General features: G+C 43.9%; 1 long non-coding RNA gene across 1 annotated transcript in view; it reads right to left on the bottom strand.

Moving 5' to 3' along the window:
- LOC147450655 (uncharacterized) overlaps nt 1-15373 on the bottom strand; it is a 61702-nt gene extending 46329 nt beyond the window's left edge. The window contains exons 1-2 of the long non-coding RNA XR_015189287.1: nt 15215-15373; nt 15056-15131 (exon numbers count right to left, since the gene is read on the bottom strand). This is a non-coding gene — a long non-coding RNA (uncharacterized LOC147450655). The remainder of the gene's footprint in view (nt 1-15055; nt 15132-15214) is intronic.
- Nucleotides 15374-22385: the final 7012 nt, after the last annotated feature.

The raw sequence follows: 22385 nt of genomic DNA, 5'->3' as shown, positions 1-22385 counted from the left end.
CTTGGTCCACCACCCGTCAAGCGATTGACTCCCATATGGCCCATTGCCATGGTCTGGAGGATTTCGTGTTGTTTTTCCATAAATATCTTTTTATTGGTTTTAAGAACTCTTTCCAGTGTCACTTCGGCATCTTGAGAAGTGGACTGGTGAAGGCAATATAGGGAAGCATAAATGAATTTATCGCTTTAATCCGGCTCGAGAATGGGAGAATAGCATACTCCCACCTTCTCATTTTGTTCAGACTTTTTCAAGGACCCACTGAAATCTTCGTTTGTGAGTTACATCCACTCCCAAGGATGCCCCCAAAGTGCCTGAAGATATTTCCTTTTGAGACAATCTCACCTGACCAATCAGGAGGGTCGAAGGAGTCATTTTCTGATAGGGAGATCAACCTTAACTTCTCAATATAATTACACTTGAAACCTGAGGCCACGACACATGTTTACACCATCTCCAGAGCTTTCCTAACAACCTGGGGACACATCTTCAAGAAGAGCGAATCGCCTGCGAATAGTTTTGCCGGGAGCTGATCATTACACGGTAAAGTCGGGCCTTGTAACTCCCCCCACGCAGCACTGGCTTCGAGCATCGTGATGAGAGGATGCAATCCGATGGCGAAAAGCAAGGAGGCCAGGGGACATCCCTGCTTAATAGACCATCTGACCTTGAAGTAGCCTGCAATTTTATTGTTAAACAGGAGCTGTGAATGGTAGCTAGCCCCCACTATGTGAATGAGGCGCAAGGCCCAAAGCCCAGAGCTTCCATGACAGCTTCTATATATGACCATGTTATTTTATCACAAGCCTTATCAAGGTCAAGCTGTAGCAGAATGCACTCTTGCTTGGTGGAGGCTGCATATCCTATCCAATAGGGGGGCTAGCTACTACCTTGGAAATGATATTGTAAGCTACTGACATCATCGTAATAGGGCGCCAATGCTTAAGTTGAGAGCAACAGACCTGTTTGGGGCTGGGTTTGATAAGCCCTCTCTTCACACTTGCATCCAAGTAATGGCTTGGTTAGCCAACTGCGTGACTGGGACCTTGAGATCATCCCAAAATTCTCTAAAGAATTCAACTATCATTCCATCCCAACCAGGGGACTTTTCCTTGCCACTTGCAATGCTAGTGAACATTCGTCTTCAGAGAATGCCCCTTCCAAGAGGTTGGCTTTCAATCGAGGAACCTTATTCTCGACACTCTCAAGCGAAGTCGCTCTAGCTTCATCCACTTCCTGGGGTTGGATCTCTGGCTAGCCAATAATCCTCAAGCTATTCATTAGCCAGGTTAGATTTAGCTTCGAGCCACCATTTGTACTCATTCTCAGTAGCTAGCCCAACAACCTCTCTTGAGGTTAGCAGAGCCACCTCCGCTATGAGATGCTTGAGGTGCGTCTCACTGTCTTTTTAGTCCAAGGGCCCAAGCTTTTGAATGCTTCGACATTCTAGGGTTTGCAATGTGAGGTTTCCCTTCTCCAAAGTCTTCTCCTACAGCTTGGTGTCCACCTTGTCACAAATCATAGCCTCCTTTAAAAAATCTCCAACAATGAGAAAAGAACAATGGTTTTCTTCCATTTTGTATTAAAATGGGTTGACATTTGAAGCATTTTGCCACTTTTTACACTTAAGTGTATAAAATTATGGTGATCTTTTCTCAAAGCAAGTTTGAAATCTTAGCCAATCGACGATATAGTATACACTAAAGAAATATACAATTTTCATGTAAAACGTGACAAAATGGGCGTTTTCTTTTTTTTTCCGAGAAAAAGATCCTTCCATTAGTTAATAAAACTGCCCATAGGGCTACAACCACCTCTACTAGAGTGGGCTACATAAAAAACAAGGGGAGACTCTCCCAGTGAGAAAACAAAATATGTACAATGGGGACTAAATCACAAAATGGGAGGAGGAAAGAGCCACACACGTGGACGGTAGTGCCATATAGGTGCACCTTGGACCATGGTGAAAAAAAGGACTTGGATGGGGGGTTTTCTTTTTTGTCAATTGCTTTTCTTAATTCAAATTCCTCACCAACATTAGAAAGGACGAAATACTACTAACAAAGCATCCTCATTTAAAAATATGTACACATTAATTACCTAATGATGTTCATCAACTAGTTATACAAAATGTGGTGGTAAAGCGAATCCTGAGCGAGGGAAGTGATCCCTCACCTTTTCGCTACGTAGATAGGCGGTGTGACACTTGTTGGCAGGTCTCTTAATCCTAGTAGATAAAAATCTTCGATTCTTCACACTGCAGCTACCTCTGTGGATTTTATTTCACATTTTGAATTAAGGATTACGAGTTGAATCCTGAGCGAGGGAAGAGATCCCTCGCCTTTCACGCTACATAGATAGGCGGTGTAACACTTGTTGGCAGGTCTCTTAATCCTGGTAGATGAAAATCTTCGATTCTTCACGCTGCAGCTACCTCTGTGGATTGTATTTCACATTTTGAATTAAGGATTACCAGTTCACAATTCACAATTAGACATCACAATAATGAGTGTGCAACGCATGTGTGTAGTGGATTTTTCTTGTTTGTGGTCGGTCTCGAGGAACACCCCGTCCACAAGGGAGGGCGACATCGCTGGGTTTTTTTCCCGGGGAGGGGGGAAAGGGTTACCTTGGTAAACCGTGGAGATACAACTTAATCGAGAGAGAGAGAGAGAGAGAGAGAGAGAGAGAGAGAGAGAGAGAGAGAGAGAGAGAGAGCACAATGCTTGAATGCGTTGAGACAGAGCTATGTTAGAGAGCACAATGTTGTATACATTGGGAGCAAGGTATCATCTATGTGAGGGAAAAAGACTTCTAGAAGAAACAGATAGCAAGCTCCACCATGCTGCATGATAGTTTACACACACCAACAATGGTCTGACAACTTGACTACTTACATGAATAAAATAATCACGCTAGTACTGTCATGTCCAAAGAACGAGGTTCTCAAGCTTAGAACTGCATCCCATGAAGCATTCGGAGTGGCTCAAAGTGCCACAAAAAACTAAGTGAATCCCTCCCATGTGGTACTTAAGAGCACACGGGCCATCCCCCGTCACTTGTGAACTTGGTGTGAACTTGGGAGGGTATATGCACCACACCAAATTTAGTGTGTGAACTCGATGTGAACTAAGTGTGAACTAGGTTTGAACTTATCTACAACGACATGATCTATAAACTTAACACACATACCTTTCAACAAGTACCCAATAGCTAAGCGATTAGAGTCAATCCCAACAGGGAGGGGACATAGATTCAAACCCCAGATCCAGAAATGTGGGAGTATTTTGCATTCTCTACACAATCCACCGGTCACGATCAACCAACGATAGTGAGCCATTGATCCCACCTCCCAAAAGGAGGTGTCAATTAGCTTCAAAAGTGACCCTATCGCGCATGAAGGGGAAAACCGTGGATAGTGGAGAGGTTGTCAATAGCAATTTTAGGGATGATGATAAATTTTGAGTGTTAGTGTCTACGTGGCACTAGTGAACACCCTTCAAAGTCTCAGATCAGAGGAATCGAAGGATAGTCACTTGTATCACATGGCACTGAGCACTCAAAATTTAACCGGATGGCAATTTTGGCACCCTGCAACCAAATAGGAAAGATTAAATGCTAGAACATGGACACCGCCATTGCCCACTCTCATCTCCACAAGCACGCTATGAGTTGGAAACCTTCAACATGGTGCCTTTTTCTTTCACAAGTACAGAGCTCTCTCTCTCTCTCTCTCTCTCTCTCTCTCTCTCTCTATGTATATATATATATATATATATATATATATATCTATGCTTTCACAGGTACAAATCTCTCTTCATCATTCTCTATACTTGTAGTGGATTGGCCAAAAACTTCACAAGCGCACACACAATCTTCATCACTCTCTATATATCCAACAGATCGGCCAAAAGGTTCACGCAAGCGCACACGTATACAATCTGTAAAATTAGAGAGAGAGAGAGAGAGAGAGAGAGAGAGAGAGAGAGAGAGAGAGACAGTACTTGTAGATAGTATGGGAAATGTCACAAGACAGGCACCTAGTGCCAATAGAAAGACAGACTTAACAAACTTTGAGCACTTCAATAACAATTGAACTGAGAGAGAGAGAGAGAGAGAGAGAGAGAGAGAGAGAGAGAGAGACAACACACGACACGGAGTGGCGGAATTCCACCCCAAAGAGTATTGGCCCCAAACCTTGGCGCCCGTTTCGGTATTTCTTTATATTGCATCAAAACAATACAAGCTGGTACTCCAGACTGTGCACCTTCTCCAAAAAGCATGCCAAAGAATGAGCCCATGGACTCATATTTAAAGGCCCTAGGCCCCAAAAGCAGTTTACATGAAAAGCCTTCAAACTCAAAAGCTTCTGGTCCAAAAGCAATGCCAAAAATCACGGAATTCCGTACAACTGCCACGTCAACAATCAGCACAAACGCGAAAATCCGTACAATCTGCCATGTCAATGCAATTTTTGGATTTTTCATACGGTTGCCACGTCATCAATTGCTACGTGCAAGTCTTTCTTTGTGTGTGTGTGTCTTGCTTTATTTTAATCCTTTATGTCACTTGGACCGCATCGGACGAGGTCCCATAAGTTGGTAGGACTTCTTCTGCTGTTGCTTGTTCTTCTTAGGGTTTAGGCCCCTCGGCCGTGATCTGAAGGTTGGCTCTGCTCTTTACTGACTTGACACATCAGCAGTTTGTGACATCCCCCCTTCTTGAAAGAGTAATCATCCGCGATTACAAAATATCTGCAAAACAACTCAAGTTAGCTTTAAAAAATTTCTGAGGGACAATCAGTTTGCTTTTTTTTGTTAAGGAATTGGCTTCTCCTCTCGACTCTTTTGATCAAGGAGTTGGCTTCTCCTTTCGACTCTTTTGGTCAAGAAGTTGGCTTCTCCTTTCATCCAGTTCGGAACTCTTGATATGCTGGCGTAGTAAAATTAGCCATCACACCCAGACTGCACTAATCTTCCACGGATGTCTTAATGCCCTAAAATTATATACCCAAGCAATCTCATCCAGTTAGGAACATTCAGTAGTTGACCCATCACAATGCAACACAAATGCTTACATATACACGTTACAAGACACAACATGTAACAAACTGCTGACATGTCAAAGCCTAAAGAATGGAGCCAACTTACAGATGCCGATCGAGGGGCCTAAACCCTAAGAAGAACAAGTAACAAAAGAAGTCCTCCCAACTTATGGGGAACCCGTCCGATGGGACCCCAAGTGACATAAAGGATTAAAATAAAGCAGAACCCGCACAGACACAAAAACTGATGATGTGGTAGATTTCCAAAAATTGCGTTGGCATGATGGCATGGCAGGCTATACGGATTTCTGCATTTTTCGTTGACTGCTGACGTGGCAACTGTACGGAATTCCGAATTTTACGTTGACAGCTTTTGAGCATTGCTTTTGGACCATATGCTTTTGAGTTTTGAAGGCTTTTCACTGTAATTGCTTTTTAGGCCAAGGGTCTTTAAATATGAGGTTAGGGCTCATTCTCTGGCATGCTTCCTAGAGAAGGTGCAGAGTCTGGAATACCGGCTTGTACTGTGTTGATACAATATAAAGAAATACCGAAAGGGGCGCCAAGGTTTGGGGCCAATACTCTCTGGGGTGAAATTCCGCCACTCCGTGTCGCATGTCGTCTCTCTCTTTCAGTTCAGTTGTTATTGAAGTGTTAAAAGTCTATTCAGTCTGTTCTTTTCTATTGGCACGTGGTGCACGTCTTGTGACACAACAAACAGCGCCGCTGAGCACTCCCCCAAGACAAATGGTCTGCGGTATGAAGCTACTCAACGACTACCTCGTCACTCCCCCCGCAAATAACCTAAAAGGGTCTAGGCCATGAGCTCAGAAGACTGTACAACCAAACACTCCCCAGACCGCAGTCTGCGTTGCTTGGAGGTTCAAGCATACAACCAAACGCTCCCCAGACATCGGCCTGCGTCGTTCGGAGGTTTTCTAGCATACAATGGAACGCTCCCCGGACATCGATCTGCGTCGTTCCGAGGTTTTCAAACATACAACGAAACGCTCTCCAGGCATCGGTCTGCGTCGTTCCGAAGTTTCCAAACATACAACGAAACGCTCCCCAAGCATCGACCTTCGTCGTTCCGAGGTTTTCAAACAATACCAAAACAGTATTTCTCACTTCTCCACCCGGGAGTCAAATCACCAATCAATGCAACCAATATTAAAACCAGAGGCAAACATTTTAAATCGGCACCAAGACAGGTTCAAAACAGATAACATCCATTTCAAACAAGATCACCAAACAAGTTCTCAAACAGAACTCAAACTCAAAAAGCAAACTCGACATCATTCGAGCTCGAAGAGTCGACTGACTTTCCATCCTAAAACCTGCACCAAAAATTCGGGTTAGATTCCTGAAATAAGGTCGTAGCCAACCACAACATGGTCCATCTGCTCTTGGACAGACAGTCTTCCTCTGCGGCGATGGTAGTCCCAAGACATAGCAATCACACTAGACCTCCAAGGTCATTAGCTTGTGAAGAGACATCTATTGAGAGATGTAGAGAAGTTTCAAGTTATAATCCGCTAGGGTTTCCATGGCAAGCATTTCAAGATACCCCATTCTGCCAAAAGTTGCAGTCACTAGGAAGAGGTACTTGTGATGCGTCACATCAGATGGGTGACAGGGAGCATCGAAAAGAAGTATCCGATCATCAGGGAACGGACATCTCTGATGCGTCATAGGATAAGTGACAGAGCATCGCGAAGGAGATTGTACCATAAGTTCGGTAGAAAAGGACTACGTGATGGGTATTCCTGATGCGTCACAAGGTGGGTGACGCGTGCATCAAAAAGGGAATATCCATTGTCAAGAGGAAATTCCAAATTGTGTCAGAATTGTGCACAAGGAAGAGCAAGCACTTGAATGAAGAGAAAACTTTGAGAAAAAACGGATGTTTTTTGAGAAAGCGGGATTGCTTTTCAGGAAAGCAGATGCTTTTCCGGAAGGAAGTCTATGTCTGCATTGCAATTGTGCAAATGATTGCATCCAAGGACGCCTGGAAAGTGCTGTGAAAGCATTGTTGTCAACTTATAAGGTTTTATTGAGTTTTTGGGCAGATTCAAACCATTTTTAAAATACACCGGCCGCCCACTTAATAAGTGGGCAGCCATCTGGTAAAATAAGGCAACAGATCAGCCATAATTTTTTCTCTCTCTCTTTCTGGCAGAACAACGCCAAAAAAATAAAAAAACGACCGCGATCTCTACGCGGGTAGCAGTGCTCTGCTATCTTTGCCGTGGCCAGGGAGCTTTAAAAGCATCACATGCTCTCTCTTAGAGGGAAGACCAGTTTTTGCAAGGAGGAGATGTTGCTGTAGATTTCAGCCGCAAGGAAGACGCTGCCGGTGATGCCCATGGCTGCCCCAAGTGTACCAGATGTCGCCAGGACCTAGTGCGCGAGTTCCCTCGCGAAATAGTGCCTACAGAGCGTGTTTCCATCGCGACAAGCTGTAGTTTTTCTCTGTTTTCAGCCCATAAACGTCGTAGACGGGGCTGATTTACGAGAAGGAACCCGAGAACACACCTCTTTTGTGTGTAGGATTGGAAGAGAGGATTTTCTATGTAGAGATCTCTTCCGGGGAATTGCTTTTCGAGAACCGAGTTGTGTTTCGAGCATCGAGACTTTGAAGGTAACGATTTTTATGTTATGATCTCTAAGTATTTGTTTGCAGGTGTACATCCTCTTCGTGAGGAGCAGGAGTAGAGGAAGGTATAAGCCTCTACAGGAGAAAAGCGCTCTGAGGAACTAGAGCCGGATCAACCCAAGGGTTTCGTACCCGAGATTGGGAAGTAGATTCACGAATCTGAGAGTGATAAGACTCTTGAGTTGGGATCAAGAACTTGAGATTCCCAAGGAGGACTTCGTATCCGAGAAAGCAGAGTTGTTCTGCAAGAAGAGGACTCTGGGATTAGAGTCGAAAAAAGGGTTGCAGGGAAGCCATACCCCGGGTCGGGAAAATGAGATCCGGAGGCGATAACTTAAATTCTCGCGGATTTAGAATAAAGAACGGAAGTTCCTAGGGATAGAAGACTCGACGAATAGATAGAGGTCTCTCAAGATTGCTCCTACATCGTTAAAATTTTCCCTCATGGATGTGTGTGCGCGCACGCGCGTGTGCGTGTACGTGTGTGTGTGTGTGTGTGTGTGTGTGTGTGTGAGAGAGAGAGAGAGAGAGAGAGAGAGAGAGAGAGAGAGAGGACAAAACTAGAATACCCTGTCACCCTTGGGTGACATATTAATTATCTCAATTCCTTGCTGAATACTAGGTCTTGAGTTCAAGACTTGTCACATAGATCTTTGAGATCTCTTGGAATTGTCCCTTATACGATATTAACAGTTTGTCTTTCATGGGTGTGTGTGAGACAATGAGGAGAAAATTGGAGTAACCTCTCTTATCACCCAAGCGTGGCAGAGTTATTATATCGTTTCCTCATGGGTTTCGGAAACCCATCTTTGAGTGTCACACTCGTCAAATAGATCTTTGAGGCCTCTTGGGACTGTCCCTACAACATTAAAACTTCTCTTCCAATAGGTGTGTGTGTGAGAGAGAGAGAATAATAACCTCTCTATCACTCAAGTGTGGTAAATTGGTTACCTCAATTCCCTCTTGAGTTCAAGACTCAATGGATATTTCTTTGAGGTTGACTGGGATTGTTCCTATAAAGTTAAAACTTCTCTTGTGGTGCATGTGTGTATGGGTTTGAATACGAGGAGGAAATTGAGATAACCTTTTCATAACCCCAGTGTGGTAGATTGGTTGTCTCGGTTCCTTGTGTAAGAGGTCTTTTATTCAAGATTTTGTCAAATAGACCTTCGGTTCCCTCTAGAGTAAGAGGTCTTGAATTCAAGATTTTAGTCAAACAGACCTTTTGAGGACTGGTGGGATTGTTTCTGCAGCATTAAAACCATAGCTTCTTTCATACTCATATAATAAATTTATTACATGAGTACGATATGATCAAACATACTAATCATGCTTTATATCAAGAGTGAATTGAAAAGTTGTCGTCGAGTTTTTGAGATGCAAACAATAGTTAATGCATCACAAGTTGCATTTTTTTTCCAATACCGTGTGCTATCCTACGTATGGAAATTTCTCAAGTATCTCAATGGCACTTCCGTTGGCCCGGTGAGAGGGCCAGTGGTCCCCTGTCCCCAATCGTACCTAACTAGACATGTGGCGCCTCTCGAGCAGAAGCTCGTGATGTTATGCATTGTATGAAAAACACTAAAAAAGACCCCATTTTCTTACATGAGAAATTTCTAAATCTTCTTGTGTGTCAAGTTTTTGAGATGCAAAAAATATTAAATGTATCACAAGTAGCATTTTTTTTCCAATACCATGTGCTATCCTACGTATGGAAATTTCTCGAGTATCTGAACCACACTTCCGTGCCCATATGCGTTTGTCGTATGATTGCCGTACGATAAAACTATGGTTGTGTGTGTGTGTGTGTGTGTGTGTGTGTGTGTGTGTGTGTGTGTGTGTGTGTGTGTGTGTGTGTGTGTGTGTGTGAGAGAGAGAGAAAATGAAATGAAATGAAATGAAATGTTATATTAACGTCTTCAAAAGGCCAAAATGACCTATGAGACCAATCAGTTACAAAATAGTGAATCTAATACCATGTCTGGGTACAAAAGAACTAGAAAAGAACTAGAAGTGGAACAAAATACTACTACTACTACTACAATCTAAAACTACGTGGGTGTAGCAGCTGATACAATAGGTACCCGGTAAACTGGATGTAACAGTGTGTGAAACAAAGATGGAAGAAATGGTGAGGATCCATCCTCATCTGCACTCTGGATGTCGAGAGAGTATGGCTCGAATCTTCTGTTGTAGTCTCCGTCGATGCTGTGTAGCTCCTCTCCTCAGTCGCGGTCGTCTGTATCTCTGTAGCTCCAATGCTCGGTCGATGAGAGTGCCAGTAGTGGTCGAATGAGTGTGGGACGAGCTCTGCAGTGGTGGCTGCTCCTCTGGCTGTCCCATATCTAGTGAAAAGAAATCTGTAATGTGTCTCTGGGACTGCCTCTCTCTAGCTCTCCCCAGTAAAGTGTCTCTATACCTGTGTAACTCAAGTAGATATAGTCCAAGACATCTCTGATCCTCATAACTCATGACCCTAGATAGAGGACCAAAACCCTCTCTGAATAAGCAGTGGAAACGCCCCCGTATCTCATAGAACACTGTGCAATGACATATGTAGTGCAACTCTGTCTCTGGCTCTCTCTGGCATAATCGGCATATCCTGCTGTCTGCTGGTATCCCTCTGAATCTACCGGTCTCAATCTCAAGCTGATGTGAGGATGTGCGTATCTGACCAATGGCACAACGCAAACCATGAGACATATGTGTGTCCATGTAGCTGGGTCGAATCACAAACCCATCTCCTGTGAGGTGGAGAAGATGCTCTCTATAGAAAGCCATCTTTGTGCTCAACTCCTGAGGCGGCTCTATCCATGTCCTCCTGGTGTCGAGCTGGATCAGGTCCTGACGAATGAGTCTAGTGATCTCCACCCGTGTAAGAGACAGCGAGGGTGCCTGAAGAGAATACTGGAAAGGGGGCAACCTGTCCATGGTGAAGCCATGCGTCTGAAACCATGAAGTCATCTGTGCATACCAGCATGAAGTGTCCCCCTGTAGAGCTAACTGTCTGGAAGACTCAAGGGCCAATCTAGCATATCTGTCTCTAGTAGTATCCCATAGGCTGTGCACAAAGGACACTGATCTGGTAAGCGCCTCAATCTCCATGGGGGGGGCAGCTAGCTCTGCTCGAATGATCGCGTGAGGTACGGAGGCCTTGGCTCTAATCAATCGGGAGATCATAGATACCAAGGGCCTCTCCATACCTCTCCAACCATCCTGGCCTACAGAAGGTCCCCATACCTGTACCCCATACATCATAGCTGAGGCTACTAAAGTATCAAAGAGCCATAACTTTGTCCGAGGTTCCTGGAACTGAACCTACGAACACATCCTCTCCAAGCCTCCCAAGGCCGCATAAGCTCTGGTTAGTCTAGTCTTTGCTGCTCTCCCCAAAGAAAACCTCGGCCCAGTGAAGACTATCCCAAGGTAAGTGTATGCATCTGTATACTCCACAATCTCTTGACCATACGTGAAGGTCGGTGCCGATCTCCTGATCCACTGCGGTGTGGTGTTAAACACCATGACCTTGGTTTTACCAAGGTTTACAGACAATCCACTATCCTCTGCAAAACTGTGTAATGCATCCAACTGTCGCTGCATACCCTCTGGTGAGTCAGAGATCAAGACAATATCATCAGCATATAACAACAATGGGATCCACGTCCCTGCCAGCTGGGCACCTCTATCACCCTCTCTGTCAATGTAATCAGACACCTCATCAACATACATACCAAATAGAGTAGGAGACAATGGGCAACCCTGTTTCACCCCGATAGTGGAGTGAACTAAGTCAGATATCCCCTCTGGGGTGCGTACATGTCCCATCACTGATCTGTATAAAGCCATAATCCCCCAAATCAACACTGTGGGCACCCCCATCTCCTGCAGTCTGCGCATCAGTCGAGCTCTCGGTACCATGTCAAATGCTTTGCGGAAATCCACAAAGCTACAATAAATCCGTCTCCCATGTGACCTGCCCTCCTCAATGATAGCTCTGAGTGTCAGAATATGGTCAAGAGTGGAGAAACCCCTCCTGAAACCTGCCTGTCCCTTTGCCCGTACACCCTCACCCTCTGCCCAGTTACTCAACTGCTGCTCAATAATGGATGCATACAATCGTGCCAGTGTGTGTCCAACCATAATAGTGCGGTAATTTCCAGGCTCTGTAGGATCACCTGCCTTGAATATAGGCACAATAGTAGACAACCTCCAAGTCTCAGGTAATCCCTCACACATGGCACGATTGAACAACACTGCAAGAACCTCCATCAGCATATCCCTAGCATGTATAAAGTGCTCCGCTACTAGACCGTCATGATCGTAAGCCCTCCTGGTCCTCATCCTGTCAATGGCTCTCTTTACCATCTCAGTGGTAAAGAAGGTGCTCGTAGGTGGACATGGCTCTGTAGGATCTGGAAGGGGATCCTGCCCAGGAACCGTATATAACGATGTCGCATACTGGCCCCACACATCAGGAGAAGTAATCACTGGGGGAGGGGAGTGCTCATGGAAGAGTCGCCATGCCTCGCCTGAGTCTCTACTCAAGAACAACTGATACAAGTCTCGCTCCATCTGGGCCAGGTAAGCTCGTTTCTTCTTTCGCACAAGGCGCCGGAAAGCAATCCGCGACTGTCTGTAGGTGATGACTCCTAAATGAAGATCCCTCTGAAGCTGGGCTCTCATCTCTCTGCACTCCTCATCATACCAACTATTCTGGGGCATGCTCCCAGAATGTCGCCTCCGATCCGGTTGAGTGTGTGGATATGCCTCTGATGCTGCATCATGTAGTGTCTCAGTCAATAAAGTAGTGCACTCCTCTACTGAGAGGCCTGGAGCAACTGTGCATAGACGATCCCAGATCGCCTCTGTATAAACCGAGTCAGTCTCTGGTGTAAATGTATAACGGGTGTGTGACCTGCCTCCTGATTTCTGGGCTGTACTAAACTGAAAAGATACGGACAGTGTCAAGAGAGCATGATCCACTGCTACGCCCACTGGTCTGGCTCCCACCGTGAAATCCTGAATACAAGGAATAAAGCTCGGCTGTGTCATAACATAGTCCACTGTACTGGCCCCATGTCTGTGTGGAAAGCATGTGAAGCCTGCTGCTCCAGGAAACCGCTGTAAGCCATTAAGTATGGCTAGCCCATGTGTAGTCGTCATCTCCGTGAGGTATCTCCCATACTCAGTCTGCTCTCTGTCATGTGAGCATCTGTCAAACCCCAGCTCACCCACATCCAACTCTCTAAGCATCTCATCTGAGGTGTCGTAGAAGACTGTCTGACAGTTGCCCGTTCGAGCATTGAAGTCTCCTAGGAGGATGATATCACCATCCCTAGAAAACTCCCATATATCATCATCTAGAATTGAGAAAGGCGACTGCCCTCTGGATACAGCATATACTGACGTACTGGGGGGGAAGTAACATATAGCAATATATAGAAATCGACCTGTGTCAGCTCTCAGCCTCACCCACATGTATCTAGCCTGATCATCTCTCCGTACAATATGTAGTAGTGGCTGTAGCTCCTCCCTAAACAACACCGCTACTCCTCCTGAACCTCTACTCCCATGCTCAGATCTCGTGACTGTTCTGTGGGCTGTCTCCCATTTGTATCCCACCACATGTGGCAACAGTTGGCCAGGGGCCTGGTGAGTCTCTGAAAAGAAAACAATGTCCTTGTCTCTGAAACTGTCCTCAAAGGCACCAACATCCAACCTCATAGACCCATTACAATTCCAAGTCGCCATCCTCAATGTGGTCCCATAGGTCTCGCACCGTCATGTAGAGCGCCGCTCTACAATCACCACCCGACCATCTCTGTAAAAGGCCATCTTCCCCTTCTCCCTTGCCGCTTGAATCTCGGGCATTACTTCTCTCATATGCGCAAGTTGTGAGAGAGTGAGGTCATCGCCTAAGAAAATACCTGTCTTCTTGAGAGTAGGTCTCTTCCTCAAGAATTCCTTCTTCTCTTCCAATGAAGGGAAGCGTAGTATGAGAGCTCTTTCCTTTGAAGATTCTCCGGGGCCCTCACTCTTCTTGCCCACTCTCCATGCCTTTGTGTGTGAAGGCTTCTCCACCCCCATCATTGATGTGAGGCTTGTGACCTCTTTTTCCACATTGTTTATGTCCTTGAGGCCGGTTACCCTCACATGTAGAGCCCGCACCCTCCTTCTTTGTTCCTCTTCGAGGGTCATGTTGATAAGAGTGGGTGTACAAGGAGCTTCCTTACCTTTCCCTTTCTTGGCAACCTCAATCCATTTTTCGGCCTCCTCTACTTTCTTTTGCGTTTCGGATATGACCGCGGCCCATGACTTCTTCTCCTCATTGATGTTGTCAATTTCTTCCCTCAAAGAGGGCTGAAATTCCCCCTCTTCAAGCCCATTTTTTGACCGTGTTTCCAACACTTCTTTGTGGAGGTCCAAAATGCTATTCTCCAACGTGGTGATCTTGTTGAGAAGATGATCCTTCTCGTCCTTCCACCTCTTCTCCTTTTCTTCATTTTCTCGGAGGAAAACGGTCTTCGCGTTCCTCCAATCTTCCATCTCTTTTCTCCATGCTTTCATTTCCAATTCAATGATGGAAATTCGTTTGGAGTGAAGCATAGAGAGAGAGAGAGAGAGAGAGCACAGTGCTCGAAAAAAAACTTTTTTCCAAAACTTGGCAAACCTACATATGTGAAACATCAGAGGTAAATTGACAAAATTTGAAGGTTTTTACACCAAATACACTAATTTTTCCAAAATTTTGTAGGTTTTCTCACCTTCAAAAATAAAATTTAGAGATAAATTTCAAAATTTGTAGGTGGGATTACACTAAACCTAGGTTTTTTTCGAGCACTGAGTGTGAGAGAGAGAGAGAGAGAGGGGCAATTGGAATAGCCTCTCTAACATTAAGGTGGTTGTCTCAGTTCTGTCTTGAGTACCAAGTCTTGAGTTCAATAATAGTTAAAAACGGGTTCGAGGTCTCATGGATTGTTCTTACAACATTGAAACTTCTCTTCTTCTTCTGCCGGAAGGGAAGAACGGTCATGGCAGTGCTCACCCCAAAAAATAAAAAAAAATAAAAAAATCGCCAACATTTTGTGTTGAAATGGGTTGAAATCTTAAGCATTTGCCACTTTTTACACTAAAGTGTTTTAAATTATGGTGACTTTCTCTCAAAACAGGTTAGCCGGTCGAATATACACTAAACATTTTTCGTGTAAAATGGGACTACCTGGGTGTTTCCTTTTTTGCCAGCTTCTTTTCTTGATTCAAAACCCTCTACCCTCATTTAAAAGCATTTACAGGATTTTAATTACCTACTGATGAGCATCATTAGCCAATCCTGAGCGAGGGCAGAGATCCCTCACCTTTCATAGGCGGTGTGACGCATGCCAGCAGGCCTCTTCCTCCTGGCGCGCAGATGAAACTCTTCAATTCTTCACGCTGCATGAAAGTCAAGACAACACAGTAATGAGTGTGCAGCGCATGTTGTTGTTGGGGATTTTTTTCGAGAGAGAGAGCAATGCCTGCATGGGTTGGAAGCAAGCTATCATCTACGCGAGAGAGCGAGACGTGAAGCATGCTGCATGATGGCCCTCACACACGCACCGAAAATGGTCTGACATCCTAGTGCTGTCATACCCAAGGAATATAGTGAGCAGAGTATTGATGCTTCACTTCGCACGAATGAAATTTAGCCTTTAATAGGTAATACACTTAGATTTCTATTGAAAACCAAAATGCTATCAACTTGCAAAGAGAAGGCGGCCACATTTGTTTGGAAGAAGGTGGAATCCATGCGTACGTACTGAACAATCCCGTACGGTTCAATACAACAAAAAAAAAAAAAGTCGGAATCTCTACGAACCGGTCACGCTAAGGTTGCTTTTAGATTGTGATGATATTTTGAAAGGGAGAGAGCCTTAGGCTTTTTTAATCTACCAGTATTATCACAAGGCTCTCTGTTGTGTTAATGAGAAGTGCACAGAGACCTGCAGAGCCGAGCTACGCGCGTGAAAAGGTACTGCTTTTGCCACCATGCACTACGTACTCTTCTCGCACTCCGTACTCCTCATGTGTGTGCACTCTTTGGCATTTGCACTGTGCAAAATTCATTATGCCGCGTAAAACCAACCCCACCTGGTCGCTCCACACCAATGTGTTGAGCATCATCACGACCACTTCTCACAAGGTTTTGGCACACGCCTATGGCAATGCAAGTATTGTGGGGACCAGTACACCGACACTGTTACGCGAGTCAAAAAGCACTTGACGGGCAACGGGTGCACTGATCAGATTGGTGCATGTGAGAAAATACCACCACCTTTGAGGGAGTAGCTTATTGAAGAGTATTTTCCCGTTGGTGCTTCTGGTTTGAGAGGTGCTCCCAGCACACAAGATGCTTTACATGATGCTTTTGTTGGAGAACTGGAGACTTTAGGTGCGGAGACAGAGGTGGGAGGAGGTTCGGCCTCCATGCAACCCCCTGCTTCCAGGAAGAGGCCACGTGTTGGCGGTGGAGCTGAGAACTCCTTGCCACGTGAAAAGGGTACATCCGAAACTCCAACGCAGACCACTTTGCGTAGTCGCATCTCTTCTAAGCCTTGGGTCAAAGAGCGTCAGAGGGTGGCAAAGCTGGAGATATGTCGCACTCTTATTGAGTGCAACATATCTTTCGGTGTTTTGCGCACAGATCATTGAAAAAGAAAGGTAAAGGCGATTGCACAGGTTGGGCCTACTGAGACATGGACAGGTCTTGATTACACCAAGATGCGCACCGCTATGTTAGATGAACAGAAGGCCTTAATTGACAAGGCACTTACGTCTGTGAAAGCTAGATGGAAGGAGTTTGGATGCACCATTATCTCAGATGGTTAGGCAAATATATGCAGACGACACGTAATCAATATCCTAGTGTCTACGCGAGAGAGCGAGACCTCCAGCATGCTTCATGATGGCCCTCATACACGCACCGAAAATGGTATGACATCCTAGTGCTGTCATACCCAAGGAATATAGTGAGCAGAGTATTGATGCTTCACTTCGCACGAATGAAATTTAGCCTTTAATAGGTAATACACTTAGATTTCTATTGAAAACCAAAATGCTATCAACTTGCAAAGAGAAGGCGGCCACATTTGTTTGGAACAAGTGGAAGGGGAGAAGGAATGCCATGCAATGTGTGTGTGGAAGCGCGAGTGCGAGAGGCAACCAGTGGAGAAGGGGGCTCTAAGAATAAGGTAGAATGGAACCGGTAGAGTGAACATAGAGAAATTGTCGAGTTGTGGACCAATCCAAAACCTTCTTAGGGGGCGTTCACATTGCAAGCCCAAGGCACATTTCTTCTTTAGTTCTAGAAGCTATGCTATCTACATTTTAGCTCTTTCTCATAACCCTTGAGCTTCCTCACAAACTCTCACAGCAAGAGGTCCGGTGCATTCCTGGCAAGACCGCCTACTACTTGACATATTTTTGGTGAACCTGACGCGAATCTTCCAGGGTGAGAGTTTGTGGGTAACCATGGGTGATCATGTTGAGCAACAGGGTATGCATTTTGACCCAGCAACAATGCAAATGTTTCAAGCATTTGCAATGTTCATGCAACAACAACATGCTACTGAAAGAAGGGAGATTTCAGCAACGAAGGCCATACAAGCAGTCGTCAACAGAATGGATCAGTTCAATAGCAAAGATGTAACCAAGTACTTACGCGAGTAAGTGAAGGAGATGGAGCTGCATCGAGTGTCAGAAGGTGAGATGATTCAAAGCTTTGAGCTAGTTGTTGCTCCAGAAATTAGGAGCATGTTAGGGCAATTAAAGATGGGCATGGGAGAAATTGGGAAGAACTCAAAGTAGCTTTAAAGGATGTCCAAGTGTGAAGGTGACAATAGGTGATGTAAAGATTAACCAAAACTTCTTTGTACAGGATACATCTTCATATAATCTCATCCTTGGACAGCCCTACATTGTGGGAGTTCGAATGGAAACAAAGGTAATGGACAATGGTTCAGCATATGCTAGGATATGCAGCAAAGATGGTAAACGAGCTGTCCAATTTCTCACAGCTTGTGTAAACCATGAAAGAAATCGTGATAACCTCAGAGAACATCCTCTACCAAAGGTAAGCAAAGAGTTTCATGATCAAAGAGAAATGATGGGTTTTGGCCAAGTACCATTGTAAAGCGGGATTGTAGTGGTACAGAAAGAAAAAGAGTCTCACCTGATCCAAAAATAGGTGAAACTTTCTCAATGAGCTCCTTGGTAACAAGGAATGGATCAGTATGTTTTACAAAACTTGAAGATTTGAAGAGATGTGAGAGGCAATATGTGCATAATGTACAAATAGGCATGAAAAGGAGTGGGTTGCTAAAGCCTACTGAAAATGTTTTGGGTTTGTGTGAACAAGTTTCTTTTGTAGATATTATGGGTGAGCTTGATGCTATAATGAGGTCTAGTTTGCATCTTGAAAATGAAGTTGTGGAAGTTTGCTCTATGGAAATGTATCAAGTAATAGAAGCCTTTAAAGAAAGCCAAACAGTTGGCCCAGAAGTCCATGTTGAAACTAAATACAAGAGTGTAGCAAAGAAGGTGAAACCAGTAGCTTCACCCTTATCACCCAACAACAGAGAAAAGATTGAGCAAGCTTCTTTACAACCAGGTTTGAGGAATCCTAAAAAGATCGGGCATACCTTCACAAAGGAGTCTTTTCAAGAGTTGCAGATTGGTTGCGAGGAGTTTCTAACACAGGAGGAGACAAAGTGCTTCAAAGAAATTCTTTCAAAGCATGGTAAGGCTTTTGCATTTGAGCCACATGGGATAGGATGTGTTGATCCTTCTATTGTAGCTCCTATGGTAATTTTCACAATACCTCATGTGCCTTGAAATCAGCAGTCTATTCCAGTTCGAAAGGCTCATTTGACAAAGTTAGTAGAGCTACTGAATAAGAAAATCAAAATGGGAATCTTGGAGCCTTCTTGTGCTCCATAATCAAACAAGTGGTTCACAGTTTCAAAGAAGAATGGTTCTCTACGCTTCATCCAAAATATGCAACCAGTAAACAAGGTGACAATTAGAAATGTAGGTACAGGTCCAATTGTGGATGAGTTTGTAGAGGCATTTGCAGGGAGGGCAATCTACTCAATGGGGGATCTCTACTCAGGGTATGATCAATTTCAGCTTGCAATCGAAAGCAGAGACTTGATAACCATGAGGACACCTTTGGGTTTGGTAAGGATGTGTACCTTGCCACAGGGAGCAACCAACTCGGTTGCACTATGATGAATGGGATGAATAAGGTCTTACGTGACTTTATTCCTCAAATCACAATGCCTTTCATTGATGATTTGTCTATCAAAGGATGTGAAGAAAGTGACAAAGATGAAGCTTTGGATCTCAAGGGATGTCGCAGGTTTGTGGTATATCACATAAATGATTGTGATAAAATTTTGTCTAGGTTGGAAGAAGTGAATCTTACATTGTCAGGGAAAAAGTCTATGTTTGGTGTCAATGAAGTTCTCATTGTGTGGCACATGTGCGGGCCATATGGTAGGAAACCTTGTCCAACAAAGGTAGATGCCATCCAAAGAATGAAAGAAACGTGCACTAGCATCACTGAGGTTAGAAGGTTTCTGGGAGCATGTGTCTTCTATGTTATTTGGATTCCACATTATGCACATGTAGCTGATCATCTTTATCAGCTGCTTAGAAAGAATCAGAAGTTTAAATGGACAGAAGCACATGGAAAATCCATGAAAAAGCTAAAGGAGTTGCTCCAGTCAGCAACAACTTTGAGAAAGGTAGACTATGAGTGTCAAAGGCCAGTAATTGTGACAGTAGACACCAGTCCTACAGGGATTGGATGGGCAATAGGGCAAGATGACAAAGAAGGATACAGGTATGTGGTAAGATTTGGAGCAAAGGTACTAAGTGCTCGCCAAAGAAATTATCCACAGATAAAGAGAGAGTTATGGGGTATGGTTACAGCCTTGAAAAGTGGGAAAGAGTACCTAATTGGTGCATGTGTGGTTGTAGAAACAGATTGTCTACCGCTTCTTGGGATGATTACAAGCTGCTCAACGCCAGACATTGCTATGTTACGGTGGATTGCCTACATTAAGTCCTTAAATCCTAAGTTTAATCACATTGCAGGTAAAGACAATACAGTGGCAGATATGCTATCAAGGGCAAGGTATGAAGATGAGTCACAAATGATTGACGAGGGAGATGATGTAGGCACAAAGTTCTATTCTATCTCTCATGTCAAAGGTAACAATGTCTACATGACTAATCTACTTGAATCATTCTTGAAAGAGCTTTATGAAGGTGATTGGCTGCTTATTGGAAGCTACTTGAGTACTCTAACAAAACAGGATGATTGGTCTAAACAAGAATTCAAGAGGATACGCAGGAAAGCATATGGGTACTTTTTGAGGGATGGTTACTTGTGGAAGCATCCTAAACAAAAGGGTGCTACACCACAACGGGTTATATGTAAAAAAGAGACTCAAGTAAAGCTCAGCAAGAGTTTCATGAGAGTCTATGGGCTGGACACAGGGGTGTGTTGGCAACCTTCTCCAAGTTCAAAGAAAAATATTGGTGAAAGGGTATGTATAAAGATGTATCTCAATTTGTAGAGTCATGTGTAACTTGTCAAATGTATTCAAATGTCCGACATCGTGATGGATTGCACCCTACATATCCATTAGCCATGCACTATAAATGGGTTGTGGATCTAGTCACAATGCCTTTAGGACTCTGGCAGATAAGATACTTGGTTCTTACACAAGAAGACCTAACTAATCAGTTTGAAGGAAGAGAATTAAGAGCTAAAACCACAGAAGCTGTGTGTAAATTCCTTCTTGATGAGGTGATTTGCCGTTATAGTTGTGTGTGAAAAATCACTGCAGATAGAGGTGAACTGGATGCCGAAGAAGCAAGGGAGTTCTTTTCTAGATTAGGAATCAAGCTTTCTCTTACTACAGCTTACAACCCTGAAGGCAATGGAAAGAGTGAAAGAGGGCATCCTCCTATCATCAAAGCTTTGGCCAAGGCTTGTGAAGGAAGAGTTGGTGAGTGGCCAAAACTGTTACCATATGCTTTATGGGCTGATCGTACAACACATAGCTCAGTAACTGGATACATGCTTGCGGAGCTAATGTATGGTCAAAAGCCAGTGATGCCGATTGAAGATACAACTCCCACATGGAATGTACTACCTTGGCAAGAGGGGCTTAGCAGGGAAGATCTCCTTGCACTGCGTATAAGGCAACTAGAGAGAAGACTTGGAGACATTAAAGCTGCAAAAGAACGACTCAAAAATGCAAGGTTGAAAAACAAGGACTACTTTGATAAGCGACATCGACTCAGGAGCAAAGCAAGTGACAAAGGTGAGTGGGTTTTAGCGTATGATAGTAGCCTTGATAACCAGCACACAGTCATGCGCAAGTTCTCAAAAAGATGGTTTGGACCGTATGTTATAAAGCATGTGCATGAAAATGCTACTTACAGCTTGTCTGAACTAGATGGTACAGAAGTAAAGATTCCCATTGCAGGAAAAAGGATTAAAATGTTTAAGAGAAGAGGAGACAATGATCTAGAAGATGTTGATGAGGAAGAAGAGCAAAACACATGTGAAGATCAAAGTGAACATGAAGCTCTGGAATCATCCAGTGAAGAAGAAAGCAAGGAAGATGTACAAGAGGTCTGATCTTACAAAGAGACAATGTGGCACATACCAGAGGATGTGCAGGTTTAGAGGGGGTGGATGTCGTGTTGTGGCACGTATATAGTGGGAACGGGCATTAAACGATTTATCTTGTGACTTTTTGACGCATAAGTATACTTCATATAATACTCATATGCATAAATAAAAGCTTTCTACCATACCTTGGTATTACCTTTGAAGTAATATAAATGTACATTACTATTAGAAAGTACTGCAAGAGAAGTATCAATGATTGTGCCTCTTTTTGTCTGGGGGAAAAGCATTTGTATATTTCTTCTAATATCTCAGCTATACCCTACCATATATAAATGATTTTCTTCTTTTCACATTTATTTAATAATATAACCCTTCAATAATGCATACCTTCTTGGATACATACAAGAGGGAAGGGCCTACTAGAAGATTTTACGAAAAGGAAGATCCAAAGCTTCTTGGACCATCCCAATTTGAAAATCCCGACCTAAGAGAGTGCAGAAAATGCCAAAACCAAGTGAAGCTCTTTTAGTAGGCCAATTTTGCCTTTTGAAGCATGTCAATCCGAGTTACAGGTCAAAAGTTACAGGGAAACCATTGAAAAAACCCTCTCACAACTACACTGCAAGAAGAGATGGTAAACAGGTGAATCAAGTGAAAAGAGGTAATCTTGGTTTTTTTCCATAAAATAAGATATTTGGAGGATAAAAGACACAATCATGTGAATGTGACACCTCAAAGATGCCTTGAAGGACAAGACACACAAGTTGGGACCCCCTACTGGAGCCACACAAAAGATGCCTAGGTGGGGCCCACATACATCATGCACCCACATGGAGCCTCAACGACCAAAAATGTTGAATTTCATGATATTTTGAGTCCTAATATTGCCCATTTTAAGAAATATCCAAAGAACATTTGATTTGGGCTAACTCTTTAGCCTAATCAAGTGATTATGTAAAACATGGCTCCCTCACCTATAAAAAGGGAAACCTTCTCTT

The sequence above is a fragment of the Adiantum capillus-veneris genome, chromosome 9 (assembly GCF_014529385.1).
Source record: "Adiantum capillus-veneris isolate H3 chromosome 9, ASM1452938v2, whole genome shotgun sequence".
In the NCBI taxonomy this organism is placed as follows: domain Eukaryota; kingdom Viridiplantae; phylum Streptophyta; class Polypodiopsida; order Polypodiales; family Pteridaceae; genus Adiantum; species Adiantum capillus-veneris.
Note: the sequence above shows the minus strand (reverse complement) of the source record. Positions and strands in the feature narration are given on the sequence as shown.